This window comes from Egretta garzetta, unplaced genomic scaffold (genome assembly GCF_000687185.1).
Source record: "Egretta garzetta isolate BGI_Z169 unplaced genomic scaffold, ASM68718v1 scaffold172, whole genome shotgun sequence".
NCBI classification, from domain to species: domain Eukaryota; kingdom Metazoa; phylum Chordata; class Aves; order Pelecaniformes; family Ardeidae; genus Egretta; species Egretta garzetta.
Genome location: NW_009258951.1, coordinates 2,207,774 through 2,214,743, shown reverse-complemented (window position 1 = coordinate 2,214,743; position 6,970 = coordinate 2,207,774). Strand labels below are relative to the sequence as shown.

Here is a 6,970-nt window from a genome sequence, read left to right as displayed (position 1 = left end):
AGTGTGAATCCTTTAAACAAGTTCTGCTGCCAACATAATCTACACCATGCCAAAAAGACATCATAATGTCTATAAAGAAGCAGTTTTTTCTGAACTCCCGTAGTTGTTAAGCATCGGTCCTTCACCGGCAGGGGCTGCAGCATGCGGGCATGCACGGCGAGAAAAGGGGTTCAAGGGCTGCTTGCGAGGAGCTGGGTACCATGCACTTCAGAAATTAAACCACAAAAAAACCACCAACTTGTAGAAAGCTTTTCCGTGGTTAATTTCTCAAATTTGGTCTGATCTCCCTTCTAGCTCCCTAACAGTGCAGGCCAGTGCCCCAGTCCAGCATGGGCGCTTCACCAAAGGGGCTGATTTAACGCTGTGGCGCACGTGCTACTTGGGACGTCCCGTGCCCCACATCTCTCTTCCTGCTCACCTCCTTTTGCGTGGAAATACCAGATACCCCAGACGCCTCTGTCCTTTGCACCTTATGCTCCTTGGTAACTTTATTCTGAATTCCGATCCCTCTACTTTTTACTATTTTCAGTGTTACTACCACACCAGATCCTCTCGACTGGAAGCACTTGGGACTGGATGCTGTGACAAGCAGCGGTCATGCAGTGGTGCCTTGTTGCCAGAAAATAAACACAAGGCCCTCCCTCCCCCCAGGCAGGCTCCCATTTTCAGATGAGGTTTAATTTCAGCCTGTCTCTGTTTCCACAGGCTGGGACTCCCACGCCATGTATTTTTTTAAACTGTGAGGCTGGTGTTCATTCCCAGTCAACACGAACAGCAGACTACAAGGAAACTACAAGGCACATCGACACCAGGAGAGACAAGGAAAAGAGAAAGGCTTTGTCTTCAGCATCAGGAGCGTAACTTGCTTGTGTTGAACATCTCTACCAACACAGGCACCTTGTTCCAACTTTTATTTTTTCTGCCAAACACACTGGGGGTTGTAGTTCTGCTAGAACTTTGTCTTTCCTTCTTCTCCCTCTTGTGCTTGTCTTTTCCCCCCAAATCTTGTAATTTGTGTTTATAATTCTGAGCATCACTTGTTACCCATGCTCAGTTGTTCTGGAATATGTTTATTTTTACCTTACAAATGAAAAAAAAAAAAATCAGTACTAAAATGGCATCTCCACTGTAATTGAATGACACTTTTATTCCTTTATAGATACTGAGCTTCTGTTGACTTCTGAAATTTCAAATGATTGTTCAGAATTACATCCGCCACATCCTTCAGTCTGTAACAGAATAAGCCAAACCACTTAGCTGTTTGCTTTGCAATTTATTAGGCTTGGAGACTAGAAGAAATTTGCCTTTAAATTTGCCTTTTTCCCTGATCTGCACTTGGGGCTGAACTAAGCAAAGCGTTATGCTTTGTGAAATGAGGTGATAACGTGCTTTCCAGCTTTAATGAATAATTCCTCACTTTGGGAGACCAACAATATTACCTGCTCAAGAGATCTGAACTCCAGCTGTTGCCTTCTGGAGGCTTTTTGTTCTATTACACAGCCTGGCATTAATATAATTAACTTTTCTTTTTGTGTGCTCTAATCACACCCTGCAACAGCCTGTGCAGCTCTTTGGAACCCGTAGTGAGACAGGGGATGAATGTCCCTCCTTGGGAGCTGCCCACACCGAGCAGCCTTGGGCAGCGTCCTGGCAGTGCCGAGTGCCCGAGGAAGCGAAGGCACGTCACTGACTGGGAGAGCTTTCTGGTATTTTCTGTTTATCTTTTCTGGCTTTTTTATAAAATCCAGAGACTGAAAGGACATGAAGAAATATTCCTTGTTCTTTCAGGAAAATATGCCATGAATTTACACTTGTGTTTCAAAGAAGTTTAATCCAGATCAGTAAAAAATTCATGACAATTGGTAGCCCCTGGTATTTTTATATTTGCCTGATATACATGACTTTGCCTGTCATTGTATAAAGCAGCAGCGGTACAGATGTACCACCCAGATAACATCAGCATTGGTTGCACACGCCTTGATAGTCTCTGGGAACGAATATTGTAATGGATCATTTGTTGCTCTTCCTGTTTCTGTTCTATCACAAAGAAATACGTGAGGCTGTTTCCTTTCTATATGCTTACATCAGTGCGCTGGGCATTTTCAAAGCAGTTGTTCCAGTCAAAGTTTTCTGGACAAACACCTCACTGCCCAGATTTCTCTTAAATCACTTCAGTAGGCCAGTGTCTGCACAAATGATCTTTTCTCTATACAGAGCTAACTTTAAAAAATAACTGGTGTCTAAACTGTGCCTCCTTGTCCTGCCTCGGCAGTGGCAGCAGAGTGGGTACGTGGACACCGAGATGCTCATATCTGGAATGGCAGCTCCCTACCCAGCCCCTCCACCCCCAGTTTAAAGGGCCTAGCTCCACAGCCGTTATTTGGTTGCATTGGTAGTTAGGTTCATTTCGTTTCATTTTCCCCGTCAAGTACATTTTCATGTGACAGCGCACAGTGATTTGGTGCCTGCTGGGTTTGGTACCTGCTGCCTGCGACGGCAGCAGCCCTGCCAGCCTCCCCTGCCAGCCCCACCGGGGAGCTGCCACCACTGGGCATTCTTCTGGTGCTGGCTCCTGCTGGGAACCCTGCTCAAACACGTCCCTTCTGCGACAAGGTACAGGGCCAGTTTGCCCTACCGTTGGGTTTATGGCCTGTTCATATGTCATTTCTCACTACCTGCCCTGTTCAGATATCATTTCTCACTATATCCTATGAAGTGAACATATTCTGTTTCACATAAGTTTATATAGGTTACAGGGGGTTAAACCCTAGAGCACAGATGCCAAGCACACGCTCTGCAGTAACAAGACGTCCAGGCAGAGCATGGTAAAGAACTGTAAGGAAATCACAGATCCAGGGGTCTCCCAGAGTATCATCTGATGATGATAATTGCCATCTGGGGTACCAAACAAGACAACGGACTCATTATCTTGCAGCAGAGAAAGATAAAGAAATATGCCATTGTACACTTAGCTTCATATGCCATTCAAACAAAAAGACATAAATTAGGGCACAAGGGAAAAAAGAAACATGTTGCGCACAGAGAAAGTATTTTGAGAGACATTTTACGGTTTAGAGTTGCTATGTGTTATTACAACTGGAGAAGAAAAGAGGAACTCTCTTGGCTGAGCTAATGCAGCCCTCGCGCAAGTGAAGCAAGAGCCTGACCTCTGCAAATTGTGCAATGGTTGCCTGCCCTTCCCCCCAAGCCCCGGCGAGGAAGACTCGCCGACGGCGATCCAGCCCGGGCTGGCAGAGGCCCCGCAAGTGCAGCAGTGGGACACCAATGTGTCCCAGGTGCCGTGCGTGAGGATGGCCATCGGCATCCTTTTCACAACTATACCTCAAGCAGAATAAAAGCACTTCCCACTTCAGTTCCTCCTTCAAAATGATCTGAAGGGAGAAGTTTAAAGCAAAAACTCTCAGTGATCCTGTAACAGGCATGGCATTAGGTACATAAAGCGAAAATATATTTAAATTTTCTCTTTGCCATTGCAAATGTGATAAATATTCTGAAAGATGACTTAAGTCTGCAGAATTAAGCCATTTGTATTATGGACGCCTTATGGATCATTTCTAGCCCTCCCTCAGAGATCGGTTTCTTAAGACATTCAGTATGAGCAGGAGAAGGTAACCTGTGATGTACGAACCACGGCCACAAGTGCCAACTCAGCAACCAGTTTTCAATTGTTACTCCGTAAAAGCAGCCGCCCTGGCATCCTGCTGCCTCCCCATGCAGCCTCAGGGTCCCTATAGAGGCCGGGTTGCCTATAGGCAGGTAGGCAGATTAACTGGAGGTGCACAAACTGATGCACACATGGCCAGCGAGGACCAAAGCCTCCAGCTCGGCTTGCACCAGAGCTTTACTTCAAACCCCAGCTCCTGCTCGAGTAAGACTATAAAACAGACATGAATCTTTTGCTAAAGAAGAACAAAAAAAAAGTCAGTTAAGAACTTAATTTAGTTCAGAACTAGCTGAAAAAGTCCCCAGACTCCAGCCAGCTGGATAGCTGGCGCTGGGTGAAAGCAGCCTGGATGAACCCTCAGCCCTCCCAGGTGCCCCCTGCCCCAGCACCACTGGGCAGGAATGGGCGCAGAAAGGTTTGTTCAGCTGCACAGGCACTTCCAGCTGTGCACCCGAAAGCAAAGCCTCTCTGAATATTTACAGTAACATGTCACTTAAAGGATAACTACATTAAGTCTCCTTAGCAGCCTGCCCCCCGATCTGCTCAGGGACTACAGCAGCACCCGGCTGCTCTTCGCCGCAGACCGACCGCAGGACTCCTGCCTGCGAGGGGTGCAGGGTGCTGCCGTACCCCCATAAATGAAAATCACAGTGCAAATCCATCTAGCTTGAGATAGGTCTTGTGGCTTCATTTTATCATATCAAATAGCTGGAATACAATAGTCATAAAATAAACCTCATACTCTTAATTTTCCTTTTTTTTTTTTCTCCTGGCCTTTACTAAAGGCAGACACACAAGCAAACACAGACTAAACACAATTACGATCCTGGAGAAGCTATTTGCTTCCTTAGGCTGTTACTTGTTCAACACTCATAAAACTCAAGTTCCCCGAAAAGTCGGACATTAAACATCAGTCTTGCCGATAAAGCAATCGTTACATCTCTTCTAACACAGTGCAACTTCTGCAGTAACGAACTTCCGCTTCTGCTTCACAGCAACATGGAGGCCATCACTTTCATGCTACAGTGCTAAAACTTTTTTTTTTCCTGTTTTAATGATATTATCTGCATATGCATTTTAGTAAAGATAACGTACAAAGACAAAGTTCAGACTTGGCCCTTCCACTGTATTGTCCTTTTATTTTAAAGCCTCCTGCAATGATCAAGTGACAATATTTTTCTTAAAAGTATTTAAAATCTCTACTAGTCTACAGGTATATGAATGAGCAAAATCCACACCGTTAATTTCACAGCAAATTATATATACTACATCCTTTGCATTCTCTGTAAAGGTGATTTCTTTATTGCTTTTCAGTCGGTGCTAGAGCCCAGCTGGCAGTGCCAGGGTCCACTTTAACCCCTGTGGGAAGCACCATAGATACTAAGTCCGGGTGGACACTGCCTGTGATCCAACACAGTATTTAATCACAGAAAACTGGTGGGACATTTGCTGGCAGCAACATATATCGTGGCAGGAAGCCGAGGGTTCACTCTCAGGGGAATAATGTCATTTTAATTTCTTGTGGGCTTTACCAATAATTCCTGGGGAGCTGGAGCAGGGCCGGGGAGTGATGCTCCGGGGATGGGCACCCACTCGCCTCGCCCAGGGCTGGAGGGGACCCCTGTGCAGGGGGAGCGGCGCTCAGCCCCTAATGAGAAATACGCCCAAATTACAGCACAACTGTGGCTGTGGTGCCTCAGCACAAGCATCCTGCCCCATCTCTGCTCCATCAACAGTACAGAATAAACTGTTAAACCAACTCCTGGGGCTCCCAAAAGCACATGAAAATCTTTCTCTCAACTTTTCCAGCGGAGCAAGCACCACAGGAGGTTAACTGACAAAATGATAGTAAAGCAGAAGACAAGAGAACGATGCATCTGCCGGCACTGCGGCAGCCAGCTCCCGCGCTGGGTTTGTCCCCCGTATTCCTGGGAGTGGGTCAGTGCTCGCTCAGGGTCCCGGAGGAGCTCCACACCACAGGGGTCCCACTGAACCCCCAGCAAGCGCCAGGAAGGGTCTGCTTTGGGATCTGACTGCTACTTTTAATACTCTTCAGAACTGCAGAGTTTTGTTACTTAAACTTTGCGTAACAAAATCTTACATTTAGTGCCCCTCTCTTTAACATATTATTTAAATCTCCCCTAACTTACCTCAGGACGGCAAGACCTATGTGCCAAAGTAGGCGCAATGCAACGCAGACATCATAAAACCGTTCAGCTTTCTGAACAACTGACCATAACCCACTAAACAACTGCACGCTATTCTGCTGCGAATTCGCACGGCTGGCAAGGGCCACAAAGTGGGGTAAAAAGAGTAATTCTTACCTGGGGGGCCTGGTGCGCGGGGTGCGTCAGCGCGTGCTGCAGTGCTCTGGCAGCGCAGCCACCGCCTCCGCCGGCAGCGCGCGGGGCTAATTACAACATGCTTTTTTTTTTTGCAACAGCGGGACTGTGGCCTAGTGAGAGGGGAAATGGTGAAAGGCCAGAAGAATTACGCTTTCCAAACCCTATAGGTCTAAGGATGTAAAATAAGCTATTTGCAGTAGCATACAGCAGTAACCATGGCGATGGGCTGTGGTTTGCATATATATTTTCTTAAAGAAGCAAAAATTACTTTCAGTTAATAAAAAAAAAGAGACGCAAGGGGAAGTGCTTTTGCATTGCAGCCACATCTTGAGTCGCAGTGTAGCTTGCTGCCGGGGAAGCTCGCATCTCGGACACAAACAGGCATTTTGAAATGTGCCAGTTGAAGCAGTCTCTGCTGCAACCTGTTAATCTGCCCATGGGCATCTGGCAGGGGGACGGGCTTAGGCCACCGGAGCAGGCCATCGCCTGCAGTCCCTGGAAATGGGATGATGGTTGGGGCGGTGGCCCTGGGGCTCCCTTCCTGCTGCGAGCCACAGATAACGACTGCCCGGCCGGCACACTGCTGGCAGCACCCGCGGCACTGCCAGCCTCACTGACCAGAGATATTTACACACGTTTTTGTTGTTTCTGCTGCAGCTGCTACCATCTCCGGGCTTCCTGCGCACGCGACAGCCCTTCCGCCCAAAGCCCTGCAGAGCGAGAGCTGGCTGCGCACTGCAGAACTTGCTAGAAACGGCCCTTGCTCAAGGCAGGGGGAGAAACGCTCTCCCCCCTGGCTTCACCGGTCACTGCCAGCCTTTGCAAAACCGCAGAGCAGCTCCCAGCCTGGGGCAGTGCCCTGGCAGGAGCTGGCTGCCCACGGTACGCGACAGCCCTTCCGCCCAAAGCCCTGCAGAGCGAGAGCTGGCTGCGCACTGCA

General features: G+C 47.8%; 1 protein-coding gene across 3 annotated transcripts in view; it reads right to left on the bottom strand.

Moving 5' to 3' along the window:
* The window catches only part of MBNL1 (muscleblind like splicing regulator 1), a 99,677-nt gene extending 93,573 nt beyond the window's left edge, over positions 1-6,104 (bottom strand). For 2 of the 3 annotated variants that reach the window (XR_004841396.1, XM_035889983.1), the window contains exon 1: positions 6,010-6,104. The gene's annotated coding sequence lies outside the window, so the exon portion shown is untranslated. The remainder of the gene's footprint in view (positions 1-6,009) is intronic. The other variant, XR_004841395.1, reaches the window with a different exon arrangement.
* Between the last annotated feature and the right edge of the window lie 866 nt (positions 6,105-6,970).